At 45.2% G+C, this 15232-nt stretch overlaps 1 protein-coding gene across 1 annotated transcript in view; it reads right to left on the reverse strand.

Annotated features, from left to right (window-relative positions):
• Window positions 1–12807, reverse strand: part of FAM163B (family with sequence similarity 163 member B) — a 59061-nt gene extending 46254 nt beyond the window's left edge. The window contains exon 1 of the mRNA XM_075259521.1: window positions 12016–12807. The gene's annotated coding sequence lies outside the window, so the exon portion shown is untranslated. The remainder of the gene's footprint in view (window positions 1–12015) is intronic.
• Window positions 12808–15232: the final 2425 nt, after the last annotated feature.

The following is a 15232-nucleotide window of genomic DNA, read 5'->3' on the forward strand; positions in this document are numbered from 1 at the left end:
AATTTCTCTACTGGGATGGGGGGGGGGGGGGGACAAAGTGCAGTGCAAGTGTCCTCCCCTAGTTCTATCCCTATTTAGTCCTTCTTTGTTGTGTTGTTTTTTTGTGTGTGTGTCAGTCTTCACTGCAGGTCTGGCATTTTATTCATAAATTAGTAACCATGGGCACATTGGGGCCTCAGTCTATAGGGTTATTATGAAGTACATTGAGACTGTGGTCTAAAGGATTATTACTGAGAAAATTAAGGCTGCGGTTCATACTAGAGGTATTAGTAAGTACAGTATGGCTGCCATCTATATGCCCATTACTAAGTACATTGACACCACCCTCTGTAGGGTTATTAACAAGTGCATTGACGCTGCAGTCTATAGGGCCATTACTCATACCTCCCAACTTTCGAAGAACTGAAAGAGGGACAAAATGTGGGGCGCAAATTTAGCCCTGCCCACTTTTATGTTGACTCTGTCCATTCTCAGTCATTTTTCATATGCCACCACACAGTATAATCCTCCTACAGTCACTCATAAATTATATGTCCCCCCCTCTATCTCTCCCCCAGTTTCATGTCCCCTCCATCTCTGTCCCAGATTCATGTCCCCCATCTCTACCCCAGATTGATGTCACCCATCTCTGCCCCAGTTTCATGTCCCCATCTCTGTCCCCAGATTAATGCCCCCCATCTCTACCCCCAGATTCATGTCCCCCCGTCTCTGCCCCCAGATTCATGTCCCCCATCTCTTCCCCCAGATTCATGTCCCCCCATCTCTACCCCCAGATTCATGTCCCCCCATCTCTGCCCCCAGATTCATGTCCCCCATCTGTGCCCCAGATTCATGTCCCCCCATCTCTGCCCCAGATTCATGTCCCCCCATCTCTGCCTCCAGATTCATGTCCCCCATCTCTGCCCCCAGATTCATGTCCCCCCATCTCTGCCCCCAGATTCATGTCCCCCCATTTCTGCCCCCAGATTCATGTCCCCCCATCTCTGCCCCCAGATTCATGTCCCCCCATCTCTGTCCCCAGATTCATGTCACCCCATCTCTGCCCCAAGATTCATGTCCCCCCATCTCTGCCCCCAGATTCATGTCCCCACATCTCTGCCCCCAGATTCATGTCCCCACATCTCTGCCCCCAGTGTCATGCCGTCCCCTCTTTCATCTGCCTCCAGTGTCATGCCGTCCCCTCCTTCATCTGCCCCCAGTGTCATGCCGTCCACTCCTTCATCTGCCCCAGTGTCATGCCGTCCCCTCCTTCATCTGCCCCCAGTTTCATGCCGTCCTCTCCTTCATCTGCCCCCAGTGTCATGCCGTCCCCTCCTTCATCTGCCCCCAGTGTCATGCCGTCCACTCCTTCATCTGCCCCAGTGTCATGCCGTCCCCTCCTTCATCTGCCCCCAGTGTCATGCCGTCCCCTCCTTCATCTGCCCCCAGTTTCATGTTCCAGCTCACTGTGTACACACAAAAACCACTTAAACTCACCTTTTCTTCGCTCCCCCGCCGCTCTCTCCGCAGTCTCGCTAACACAGTTGTAGGCGCGATGTGACGTCATCACATCGCGTCTACACAGCCAGTAGCCGGAGTGCAGCGGCAAAGCAAGGAGCTGAGCTTTGACAGCTCCTTGCTTTAGCCGCATATGTATTCAACTCAGATCTGCGTCTGGAGGACGCAGATCTGAGTTGAAATCGGGACATATCTCCCTCCAACCGGGACCGCGGGACACGTCACCGAAATCGTGAATGTCCCGCGGAAATCGGGATAGTTGGGAGGTATGCCATTACTACGTACAGTAAGGCAGCAGTCTATAAGGCCATTTCTAAGTACATTGCAGCGCCGCACCTCCCATGAGGCGACCTGAAGCGACCACTTCAGGCGGCACTATGCCAGGGCCTCAGGGAGGGCGGCATATTTTTGGTTACCTAAGCCAGTCCAGGACAAGCTGTCCTGGACTGGCTTAGCACCGAGCGGTGGTTTGGGGAGGGGCAGCTGTGTGTGTGTGTGTGGGGGGCAGCTTTCTGTAGTTCGCCTCGGGTGGCGAAAGGGGCAGGTTCGCCCCTGCATTTAGACTACAGATTATAGGGTTATTACTGACGCTGGGTTCACACCAGCGTTCGGCACTCCATTCTCAGGTTTCCGGCTTCTGCATGCAGAAGACGGAAACCTGTCATGCCGAGTCCGGCCGTGAGTGCCGGTGAGCGTTTTATGCTCTCCGCGGCGAAACCGTTTTTTTAAACCGCACACAGAGTACTGCATGTCCGACTCTGTCTGGTTTTAAAAAAACGGTTTTGCCGCGGAGAGCATAAAACGCTCACCGGTGCTCACGGCCGGACACTTTTCAAACGCATTCAAATGAATGGGTTTGAAAGATGCCGGCAGATTTCCGTCTCCTGCCCAGTTTTGTGCAGGAAACGGAAACCTGCAGAACGGACTCCCGGGCGCAGATGTGAACGAGCCCTGAGTATATAGATGCTGCGGTCCTTGGGGCCATTACTGTGTATATTGACGTCACAGTCCATAGGGTTATTAACAAGTACGTTGACGCTGCAGTGTACAGTATAAGGCCATTAGTAAGCACATGTGGGTCGTAGTTTATAGGGTTATTACTGAGTATATTGAGGCTGCAGTCTATAGGGCCATTACTAAGTACATTGACGTTGTAGTCTATAGGGCCATTACTAAGCACATTTGGGCCGCAGTCTCTCAAGGCCATCACTCTCTCTTAAACCCCTTTCGTACAGACGGCGTGGATGTCAGCATGGTGTTAAAAGACCTCGGCTTATACAGCAGGAACAATGGGCGAGCAGAGCTGTGATGGATTACGCCAATATTTCATTCCTCCTTCCATCTCTCCGCTGTCCCTCTAACCATACGCCAATCGCGCTCGTGTCTGGATTTCTAGCAGATTAGTCTTATGTTTATCCTTATTTTTCTCCTTTATATTAACTCTCGTCCTTTGATGGTGGCTTACATCAAAATATGTCTCTGATCTGCACGCAGATCACGAAAGGCGGCACTACTTGCGTTAATGTATATAGAATATTTGCCAAGCGGTGCCCACGAAAAACGTAATCCTGAGAGGATAAGACAGGGAAAATAAACTCTAAGAAATGAAAACTCAAGAAAGAACAAAAGGAGGATGTTTTCTTCAAGTCTTTCATCTAAACTTCAGAGCATAGAAGTCGTCGCCAGGACACGAAAATGTATCTCATCAGGGGCGCAATATGTCACTTATAAAGGGGCATCAACCCAAGGCCCGTAAATCTGTTATTAAAGGAACTTTCCAGATATAACTGATTTATTGGGCCTAGTACTTTGCATACTAATAAGATGGTATTTGTTGCCACTAGCAACCAATCACAGCCCAGCTTTCATTTCTTCAGAGTGGTTTAAGCAATGGAAGCTGTGCTCTGATTGGTTACTATGGGCAACCAGGAAAGTTATGGTAAACTAGGCCCAAATTGTATTATGTAAGTGTTGGCTGGTGTGTAGAGCACAGTGCAAAGATTAACACGTGTGTCACACCCCATTTTGTGAGCTATAGACAAAATGTGCCAGTCATGCCCATAAAGTGCCCAGGTCACAGACTGTCAGATGTGGGGGCATTGCACTGGGCCCAGGAGATTTGCCCACTCTGGGATACCTGTAGGTCGGCACTTTTTGTAAGATCCTTCAGATGTTTCGGGAGGGTTGGCAAGTATGCCAAGGAGGCGATGGACCCCACAACAGCAGGGAGAGAGCTCTTGGGGGAGATTGATTATGCCTTGTACGCCAGATTTTTAATTTTTTTTTGGGGGGGGGAGGGGGGTGTACAAGGCAGGAAAAAGGTCACATTTTTACTTGTGCAAAAATGTTATGCCACCTTCAACTTTCTTTCCACTCCCCCGCCAAATGTATACTCACTTATGTGCAAATGATGCCTGAAATCTACGCCAGATATGAACTGGTACGGATGCATCGTCCTGCAGAGCTTGTGCCTAATCTATGAGGAGGCATGCACACCCTTTGCTAGCATAGGACACATAAAGACTGGCAGTGACAACGTCAGTCTTCATAAATCTACCCCTCTTGGCTTGACACAACTTTTCAGTATTTTTATGGAGTGTTCTTTTAATATGCACGTGCCTGGTGATATGGATTTCATCTTCTTGCACTACAGCACATGAATACTCTGGTAGACACGCTCTGGGGGTACTCTGATAACACTGTATTGGGGTGCTTTGGTAGATTTGCTCTGTGGGTTCTCTGATGACAGATGGGGGTCTTCTGACAGGCACGCTATATGGGTTCTCTGATGCTGTATGGGAGTGTTCTGGCAGATATGCTATATGGGTTCTCTGATTCTGTATGGGCAGTGGTCTGGCAGATATGCTATATGGGTTCTCTGATGCTGTATGGGGGGGATGCTCTGGCAGACCTGCTATATGGGTTCTCTGATGCTGTATGGGGGGGTTCTTTGGCAGACATGCTATATGGGTTCTCTGATGCTGTATGGGGGTGCTCTGGCAGACCTACTATATAGGTTCTCTGATGCTGTATGGGGGTGCTCTGGCAGACCTACTATATGGGTTCTCTGATGCTGTATGGGGGTGCTCTGGCAGACCTGCTATATGGGTTCTCTGATGCTGTATGGGGGTTCTCTGGCAGACATGCTATATGGGTTCTCTGATGCTGTATGGGCCGTGCTCTGGCAGACCTACTATATGGAGTTCTCTGATGCTGTATGGGGGTGCTCTGGCAGACCTGCTATATGGGTTCTCTGATGCTGTATGGGGGTGCTCTGGCAGATATGCTATATGGGTTCTCTGATGCTGTATGGGGGGTTCTCTGGCAGACCTACTATATGGGTTGTCTGATGACGTTATATGGGGGTCCTCTGGCAGACACATTCTCAGTGTTCTCTTGTGACACTGTATGGACCCTTTGTTGTGACTGTTCTGAGGCTCTGTGGCTAATGCCGTATATGATGTCTTTGTCATATCTAATTATTTTGCATACATTTTATTTGCATCTACATAATACGTCTTCCACATTCGATGGTGATGATGTAGAATTGTATCTTGTGCCTCTTGAGCAGCTCCCGGCCGGCAGCTCTGATATAAATATGTGGACAGGCCAGGTCACTTGCTATTTTCTCAAGACATTTAGCAAACAAAGCAGAAATGAGCGTCCATCATGTCGCTGCTCATTACCAGGGGCACAGCAGGGCACAGACACAGGCTGGCAGGGAACGTACACTTATAGCATTTCCTCTGCCACGGGAAGACAACACAGAGCGGTACACTGCCTGTTCCTATAGTAATGCTGTTTACATAACTCCGACTAAAGCAAGGCGATTTATTAAAAGGGTTGTAAAAGATTCGAAAATCTGTTCTATTTTTATAAACACCGCCTCTCTTTTCTATGGGCTGTGTCTGGTATTACAGTTCATATTAACATTAAATCCTGGTAATTGCTTAGAGCCCAGGTATCAGACTCTCAGCTATGTCATTAATAACCCCTGGAAAACCCCTTTAAGCCTTAGCTGGAAAACATGGGCCATGGACAGCTGCTGAAAAAGACCCCTTAGGCACAAATGATATTTGCCCAGTAGAAGGCATGATATTGGCCTATGAATCTACTGAAGTCATGTTAACGTAAAGGGAGGGAGACAAGGGGCCCAGTCATCTAAGGGCCTACATACACCTGGAGCTGGCCATATATGCCGGCAGCCATTCCAATAACATTATATAACGTCAATAGGGAGTCAGACCCCTGTACATTGGTGCACAGTCTGCTGGGTCATGCCTATGTCCTGGCTCTCACTAGTTATACATCACAATAATGTTTAGCAAAGCACAGTGTGAATGTACTCTTACACTTGAAGCATAGGGACTTGCAATGCTGCATTTCCATTGTTCATACCTGACCTTTTCTTTTAACAATCGTACATATTTTCACAAAAATGAGATCCAAGCAGATTCCTTGCCAGAATTATTCAACTTGTTGGATTCAAAAGATACAACATGGCTTCAAAAGAGCAAACTTATTTTACATAGCACCAACATATTGCTCAGTGCTGTACAGAGACTCATCACTCCATGGCGGATACAGTATATATTAAAGGAGTTTTCCATTATATGGCACCAACATACTCTACAGCACTGTACAGAGACTGTCTTCACTGCATTATAGGGATCACAATCTAAATGGCACATTATTGGGATTTGGGGAATTTCCAGGAGGATGGACAATTACTAGCTAATCAGTGTGTGTGTGTGTGTGTGGGGGGGGGTCTGACACCTGGGACCCCGACAGATTAGCAGTTTGAAGCATTGCTCAAGTGTCACCTCCGTTTCTCAGGCAATTGACTTCTCGTTCATTTGTCACATGACCTATTTGCAGCTCAGTCCCACTCAAGTGAATGTGGCTGAACTGCAATACCAAGTACAGTCATTACAATGTATGGCGCTGTGCTTGGTAATTCGTCACTCAAATTCTACAGCCTCTTCAAATAGCTGATAGAGGTTCCAGGCTTTGGAACCCTTGATCGGATATTAATGACCTATTCTAAGGACAGGTCATCAATATTCAACTGGCGGAAAATCTCTTTTGATCTACCAGTATGTTTTTGGAGTGTAGGATGAACATCATGTAAACATGGATGAGAACATACAAACTCCATGTATGTGTTACCCTTGACCCTTTTTAAAGCTCAACCCCAATGCTGCAAGACCTCAGTGCCTACCACCAGTACCCACAACAATTAGGCAACTTCTGTTGTGTGAGCAAGGATAGCCATGTTGCCTTGAGACCCCTTCCCTAATCTAAGTGAATGGGGTTCATTGCAACCTCGAGGATGTTGCAAAATAATTCAGGAGTGCTCAGTCTTCAAGGTTGCTGTGCAATTTCATTCACTTACATTAGGGAAAGAGTGCAATGTTTGAACATGCAACAGAGTTGCAGCCGAAGTTACCATTTCAACTCTAGCCATAGGGTAGACTGACACACTGTGAATGAATCCGTTCCATTCATCTCAATGGGCCACTTCTGCAGGACATGCAAGGACCGTTCAGACAAATGGGACAAGCACAGGAATTTCTGCAACAAATCTGCTGTGTGTGACTATAACTTTTAGCTTGCAAATCTAACACTTGAAAGTTCCCACTTGAATTTCTGTTGTAGATACTATGCCATTCAATGGGGCTAAAATTCGACGCGGCCAGCTATATTTGCAGCAATTTGCTTTCTGCAGCAATACTAAAAAATCCACCTGGAAAATAGCACAAAATAGACTTTTTGCACCATATTGTATTATTCATGCACTTCCAGATACTTGAGGATATCTAATGCCATCCGGCTCCCATGCCATAGTTTACATCACGGCACTGTAGCCTGCATGTCAGGAATAATTACCCGGCTGGCCATATATCACTGTCACTAATTTTCCCTTTTTATTACCGAATGTAATTATTTTCTGTCGGTCTGCGGCTCCCCTCGCTCTGCATAAGCAAAGGGTACGGGAGATTTAAGGCTAATGACTTCCATCCAGAGACCTGCTTCTCTTCACTTATAAGACACTGCCTTCTGATCCTATGTTCCCATCCTAATGAGTTCCTATACACCATATGGATATATGTCACGTTGCGATCGGTCAGCCACTTACTTTTCAAAGTATTCTGGTTTTTGCTATTTTTGACCAATAAATCAGCAAGGGGGCAAAGATACAAAGGCAGAGCAATGAAATCCTGCCGCGGTGAGAAGCTACGCCAAGCTGATATATGTCACTTTCTTCCCTCTGATGTTTCAAGAGGGCTAAAAAGATAGAAAATTTTTTAAAAATCTCCCTTTTACTGTCTTACAAAAGAGTACTGCCATGAGAACCGATTATAACATTTAAAGAACATTTTGCAGGAAAATAACAGGACGTCCTTCTTTACGGCCATTTTTTGGTTATTCCTTGTTTTTGAAAATTTAGGTGACAATCATAATGGTTGCCACTATCACTTCCATAGGGTCACTGATCTTTAGAAACCCTGTTATGGCCGATGCAACCTTCTGCTAGCCACGCATTTTTTCTGAAGCAGCCACTACAGGCAAAATGAAGTATTACATGTAGGTCACTCCAATGAATGGCTGACCATGTACTGTATACAAGGACTGGGTCTTCCAGAAGGGTGGGGTCACAGAGCTAATAAAAGTGACTCAGATAAGTTACATTCCCCTCTAAGATATCCATATGTTCTAATCAGAAGTCTAGAATATGTCCTGGTTACAAAACCCTTTAATACATTTTTCTCAATTCTATATGTAATGCCAATGCCATTTTATATCCTGATCAGGTAACCTAGCACCATTAATTTTTTGTCTATCCATTATACAGACAACCCATTGAATTTAATGAATGTTGTGCAATACTTAATTTCGCCTCTGGGGGAGCTGCAGGGTAATTGAACACCATTCCACCTCAGATTACAGCCAATCACTGGGGATCTGAAGACAACTAGTGATTAATTTATTGTGAATAAATCCTTCTAAATCAAAGGACTACTGTCCAAAATATTAAACCTTCACAATCTTACTCAAATGTTAGCCTGCACTTATCACCTAGCTGCCATCACACAGATCAAGATGGCACTGTGAGAATATATGATGTCATGGGCTCTTTGTATCCAAGGGGGATAAAAGGATTCTGGGGGGAATGTTAAACAAAAAAAAAAAGGATTCTGGGAAGACACGATTTATACTCAGTTGTAATCTAATATCCAATAGTATCTGTGATTTATCTATAGTGAGATGCAGGGAAGACACTTATCATGTCTCCTAAACCCAAATGTAAAGATACTTGAAAAAGTACATAAATAAATAAGGATACTTGGGAGCAAATACATGTTACAAAACCAACTAAACCATGTAGTTATGATGCAATTATAGGTCTGATAGGGAGTCTGTCACCAGAAACCGGCATATCAACTCTGCTCTTTGGAGCAATGAGGGTGTAGTCATTGCTTTAAAAAGCTCATTTGCATGTTGACCAAAACTCAATTTTTTTCAGTAATGGAGGCAGCGATTCACAAAGGGAAAATACAGTTGATTCATGTGACCTTAACCTATGTGCCTACAGGACTGGTTGATATGCTGTGCTCTGGTGACCCTACCCTATCTATCAGTGGGGCTAGGGTGATATGCTAAATTCTGGTGACACTAACCTATCTATCTGCAGGACTGGTTGATATGCTGCATTCTGGTGACACTGACCTATCTATATGAGGAGCTGGTTGATATGCTTTGTTCTATGTGATACTAACCTATCTGCAGGGCTGGTTGATATGCTGTGCTCTGGTGACCCTACCCTATCCATCAGTGGGGCTGGGGTGATCTGCTAAATTCTGGTGACACTAACCTATCTATCTGAGGTTGATATGCTTTGTTCTTTGTGATACTAACCTATCTATCTGCAGGACTGGTTGATATGCTGCATTCTGGTGACACTGACCTATCTATATAAGGAGCTGGTTGATATGATGCATTCTGGTGACACTAACCTATCTACCCTGTTTCCCTGAAAATAAGACACCCCCCTTCACCTCCTGGGCCACCTAAAACTGGAAGTCATGCTGGCGCTCCGCTAAGGAAGCACTATCGGCATGACTGCCGATAGTGCCCCGCTCCAGCCTCTGCATAAGACATCCCCCGAAAATAAGACAGGTCATATATTTCAGCAGAGAATTTAATATAAGACACTGTCTTATTTTCGGGGAAACAGGGTATCTGAGGAGCTGGTTGATATGCTTTGTTCTTTGTGATACTAACCTATCTATCTGCAGGGCTGGTTGATATGCTGTGCTCTGGTGACCCTATCCTGTCTATCTGCGGGGCTGGGGTGATATGCTAAATTCTGGTGACACTAACCTATCTATCTGTAGGGCTGGTTGACAGACTGGTGACAGACTCCTTTTTAAATACATCATGAGTAACCCATCCTAGGAAAGGTCACAGCCCGTGCAAATGAATAGCTGACTATGGGATACAGTGTTGACCAGGGCCCACTCTGAGTGCGATTTGGTAGTTATCTTCATCAGGCAACCCCTTTAAGAGAAAACTATTAAACAAGCAACCAATGACTTATGTTCTTGACTCTTAATACGGCGGCCATTTTTAGAGCTATAACTTTGTCACAGAGTCACCCAGGCTTCACAGGACTGCACAGCCACTGTTGCTCCCGCCCACTTCCTGCATATCTGTAGCTCCTCCTATAAAGTTTTACGTCATTGTAGTGCCTGATCTTTGGCTCCCTTTGAAAGTAAGGCCAGGTCTGAAAAGTCACTGGACTTACAAAGGATGTTTAATAGAGATGTCCCTCGAGATACCATCTTACAAAAAATATCCTGCCTGAGACTGTAATCCTACAATTCTAGTAGATTATTTTTATTATTTTTATGCTGTATATAATAAAATACTAAATTGTTCTCAAACGATAGTGGTGACATTTACCTGTCAGGTCATTGAGTAAAATGTAACCTTAATCCTCACATCCTATCTGATTCCTGAATGCAGAATAATTCATGGGGGGCATAAATAATCTGAAGCCATGCATTTTATTGCAGTATGTGCTGACCTTTGCAGATATACACGATACTGCTGCTCTGTTACTATTTCAGATTTAATGGATTTGCAGCCTCATATGGAGAGAAAGTAAACACCAGATCAAGGCGTCTTAATAAACTTAAGAAATGAGGAGTGAAATCTAGAAAATAGGCATGTCAAGATAATACGTAATAAAAAAAATGTAAAAAAGTACCGTAATAATTAACCATAACACATATAAGATAAGATAATCCCTTAATAGTCCCAACAATAACGAGGATGCAATCTAAAATAATATAGAGGAGTCATTTTTATTTATTTTTCTAAATTGTCATCTTCTATCCATATAAACCTATATACAGTAGGAACATACTGCCCAAATACGTGCCTTAGAACAGAAGGCGATGCCTGGAACACTAATCACACTTTGCATTTGGATGCCTGACACAGACCATTCATTCCCTGCAAAGTAGACAGGACCATTTTGCCGAAGCTTACGACAAGAGGTTTGAAGGACACTCCAATGCAATCCAAATACTAACACATCCACTTACATATAATAATACTGACCGTCCATATCCACGCATAGCGAATACACGCTCTATGAACTACACATGTGGGCTTTCCGGATAGGATAATAATTAATAGTAGTAGTGGTAGGAGAATATTATTATTATTATTATTATTATTATTACTATTTTATTTTTTTTATTTATTTTCATCATTATTTTTTCTCTATTATTTTTATTGGTAGTTATCACTATTTTATTATTTTATTAGTGGCGGTAATATTATTTTTTAATTATTGTTTTTTTTTATCATCCGTGTTGACAGTGGTATTATTTTATTATTTCTTTATTAGTGGGGAGGGTAACATTATTTTATTGTTTTTTTATTATTAGTAATAATTGGCAGGACTGTAGCATTATTTTATTATTTCTTAGTGGTGGAGGTTGCAATATTTTAGTATATAATAGTATATTTAGTATATAATAGTAGCATTCCTTCGCGTTATTTTTAAATTATTATTCAGGGTAGTAATCTTAGCATTATTTTATTATATATATATATATATATATATATATATATATATATTTATGATTATTATTTCATAATACAACATAGACTGACTACGGTAGAAAATACAGAGAATCATCCATGAAGGAGTTAAATCCAGTCCCGCAATAATGTGAAGGAGCAACATGATTGACCTATCACCCCTAATGTTTCGGAGATGACAATGAAGTTTTATTTTCACCCCAGTGGGAATTTAACCAAGAGGAGGTCATTGAGGTGAAATTCTATTAAGGAAGCTCGGAGGTAGGAATCTCATTCTGCAGGCAGGATATGTAGGTGTATTACACATCTATTATAGACGTAGCGCATGCAGTTGTAAATTATAAGATCAGTTTCTATGGGGAATATCCCAAATTCCAGGGATCCCCCATCCTTGCTCACCTTTAAACAGTGGAATACCCTTGGCTGTTATGTGAGGTCCAGCATCCAGACCATGAGGGTGAAGCTTGGTGTCCTTGGGTTTTAGTATGTAGACCTCAACACTAGAAGGGTCTCCTGGAGTCTTGGCTAGTGTCTTGGCTAAGAAGTGGCTCAGACTTGAGGAGCAGGGTCCATCTTGGTGTTTGGTGCATGGAAGGATGCGTGAAGTTTTCTTTATTATTACAAGGAGCGGTACACAGACCTCATTGGATAGCTGGATTGAGTGAAGTGCTGAGATGTTGTACTCATGTGCTATAGGAGTGCTGGGATGGTAGGGGCATGTCTTGTTGGCTGTTAGTCTTGGGTGAAGTTTTCCATACAACGTTCTATATCCAGCAAAATGTTGGGGCTCATACACTAGTAACAAGTATTGTCAAGTCCATGACTGAGATCATAAATGTCCTATTTTGGTTCTGGTGAACTCCTAACTTTGACAGTTCCGAGGGGTAATAGAATAGAAGGTTCTGTGTCTACCAATACTTTCAAGTATAGAACATGTAGTGGAGGGATGCCCTGTCCTTCGTTGAGGTCTTGGAGGTTGTGGTGTCTTCAATGAAGTGTTGGAGTGGTGACTATGTTCAGCAAAATCTTGTAGGTCCTAGCCTATTTGCCATAAGGCTTTGTAGGATTGATATAGTCTCCTCACCTTGTCTTCAATATTTTGTGGTCATATATTGTTTTCAATGAAAAACTAGGCTCATGGTCTGCAGGCAATAAGGAATTCAAGTCCTGTGCTGTCTGCACTGAAATCCTGGGCTCTTTGCAAAAAAAAAAAAAAAGGGTCCTTAAGTGATATTTTGAGATGATGTATTGTCCTCAGGAGTACTGAGGTGCTGCCTAGTTGTCAGGAAAAGGTTTAGGTCTGTAGCAAAGTGCAAGGTTCTTGACCTGCATGCATTGACGTTCTGGAGTGATGTCCTGTCCTGAGAGTGGTGGCTGGACACTGAAGTGCTGTCTTGAAATAGCCTGCTGTCTTCTAGGAAGTCTTGTAGGGGGCTTACCCTGTCTTTAGTGAGACACTGAGGGTCCTTCACCTGCCCGTGCAGAGTCTGTGCTGATAGCTCCGGGATGCTGCTGCTCAGTGACTGCTGCTCTTCTTAATGCCCTTAAAGCGCTTAGTGAAAAGGGCAAGGACTGTTGGGCGGTACATTTCTATTGATTGGTCGGTCATTTTTGAGTGATGCCATTGTGGTCACGTGTTGAAGGTGGTGCTAAGGTAATAAAAAAGAGTGCACGTGAGCAGAGTACCACCTTCTGCCATTAGGTCTATTGGCGAGAGAAACTGAAGAGGCACCTCAGCTACTGCTCTTATCAAGGAGCGTTACGCCGGGAGCCGGGGGGTGGTGGTGGTGGACGAGCCTCTCCCGGGCTGCAAAGGAATGTGCACAGACCGTGATGCGACCCAGAGCTGCCTCTGGACCACTGCTGAGCCGGGTACTGGATGCGGCTGCAGCTCTGAGATGCTGGATGCCAGCGCTGCAGGAAGGAGGCCTGACACGTGCTGCTGCTGCTGCTGCTGCTGTGAGGGAGGGGGAGGGGGAGAGTAATATGTTATTGTTTGTTCTCTGCCTCAGATCCCTGTGTCTGTCTATGACACCCATGCCTGTAATTGTTTCTCATGCTTCTATGGCCTTACATACATTGCCTGTTATGTCAGCTGATATTGCAAGGTCTGTACACAGTGGTGTTATGCTCCAGACTTCTGTTAACATGGTTACTCAAGGGGGACAAGGGAATGTGGATTACATGCAAGTTGGGAAGTTACCTATGATGTTGTCACCTCTGGTTTGTGCTCCTGTTCTTGCCTATGTTGTTTCTCCCCATGCAGGATCGTCTCATCGGCGCGGCGATGACCGTCGCCATGACGACCATTGCTGTCGCGAGTCAACGAGGGGCTCTTCTCGGCGGGACCGTGTCGGTCGCCGTCGTTCTCCTTCCACGGATGGGCGAAGACGTTTTTCCAGATCCCACAACCAGTTTTCTCATCGTCATGCGGATTGTCGTCGTCGCCATGCTTCTCATCGGTCTTCGACCAGGTCTTCTAGATCCCCCTCTTGACATCATTCAAGGGCTCCGTCGTCGAGATCCACGAACTCCAGACGGAATTCGACTCGTCGACCTTCTCCGGCGGCTACCAGTCGCCCTACAGAACATCCTGCAGTGCCGCCAGCTCCTACTAGTCAGCCGACACCTTTGGAGACAGGGGTCAGGAATGCTGGTAAGTTACCCTGGTCTGACCTTCCGACACCTTCATCTCACAAGGATTTAGCATCAGTATTGCTCAAACGTTAGCTCAGTTAGAGCAGTCAGATTGTACTCCAGGCTCTCTCACTGGGGTGGGAGCACCAGCTGCTGCACCAATGGGTTTGCCGCAAGGGCTTACTTTCAGAGATTTTGCGGTGTGGCCCCGCTTGGCATGCATGTGCCGGCGGACACACGAGAGAAGATAGTTCGGAATGAGTATGTGGACATTTGGTCCCTTTCGTCGACAGACCAAGTGACCGTTGACAGAGAAAGTACATTTGAGAAGGGTTCTGACCGAAAACCCAAGGTTGCCAAAACATTTGGTAGTTGGGTGCAGGCCTTCTCCGTTTTGGCCGGAGCTGTTTGTTTATCTTGACACAATTCATAGCGCTCACAAGTTGCACGGAGGTTCAGCTTGGTGGCACTATGATGAGGAGTTTAGGCGTAGGTTAGCTTTGTCTCCAGCTGTCGGTTGGGCGAGTAAGGCCACCGATGTCTGGAGACAATTAATACTGTCTCAAAGGCCCCAGCGGTCCTTTCCCAGTGGACCCACAGGGGGAAGTCTGTCCCAAGGGTCAGTTACGTATAGGGCCACAGGCTCCTGTTGGCGCTATAACGAGGGACATTGCCGATTTTTTTCAGCGTGCAAGTTCTGGCATGACTGCTCCATTTGTGGCGGATCTCACCCTGCCCTCAAATGCTCCCATAGAGGGGAGCAGTTTGCCAATATGGGCTCTACTGGTAACGTGGAGAACCCCAGTGAGAAAGGAGGTGCTGGAGCCATGGTTAAGGAAAAGTCTGCCTCATTCATCACTAGTCTTTCCCCAAAGGAGAGTGAGGAAGTGACAGTTTCATATACATCCTTTGACCAGGCTGTAGATTTGGTTAGGAGGACGGGCCCAGGGGCCCTCCTTGCGAAGTATGATATCGAAGC

The sequence above is a fragment of the Leptodactylus fuscus genome, chromosome 11 (genome assembly GCF_031893055.1).
Source record: "Leptodactylus fuscus isolate aLepFus1 chromosome 11, aLepFus1.hap2, whole genome shotgun sequence".
Taxonomy (NCBI): domain Eukaryota; kingdom Metazoa; phylum Chordata; class Amphibia; order Anura; family Leptodactylidae; genus Leptodactylus; species Leptodactylus fuscus.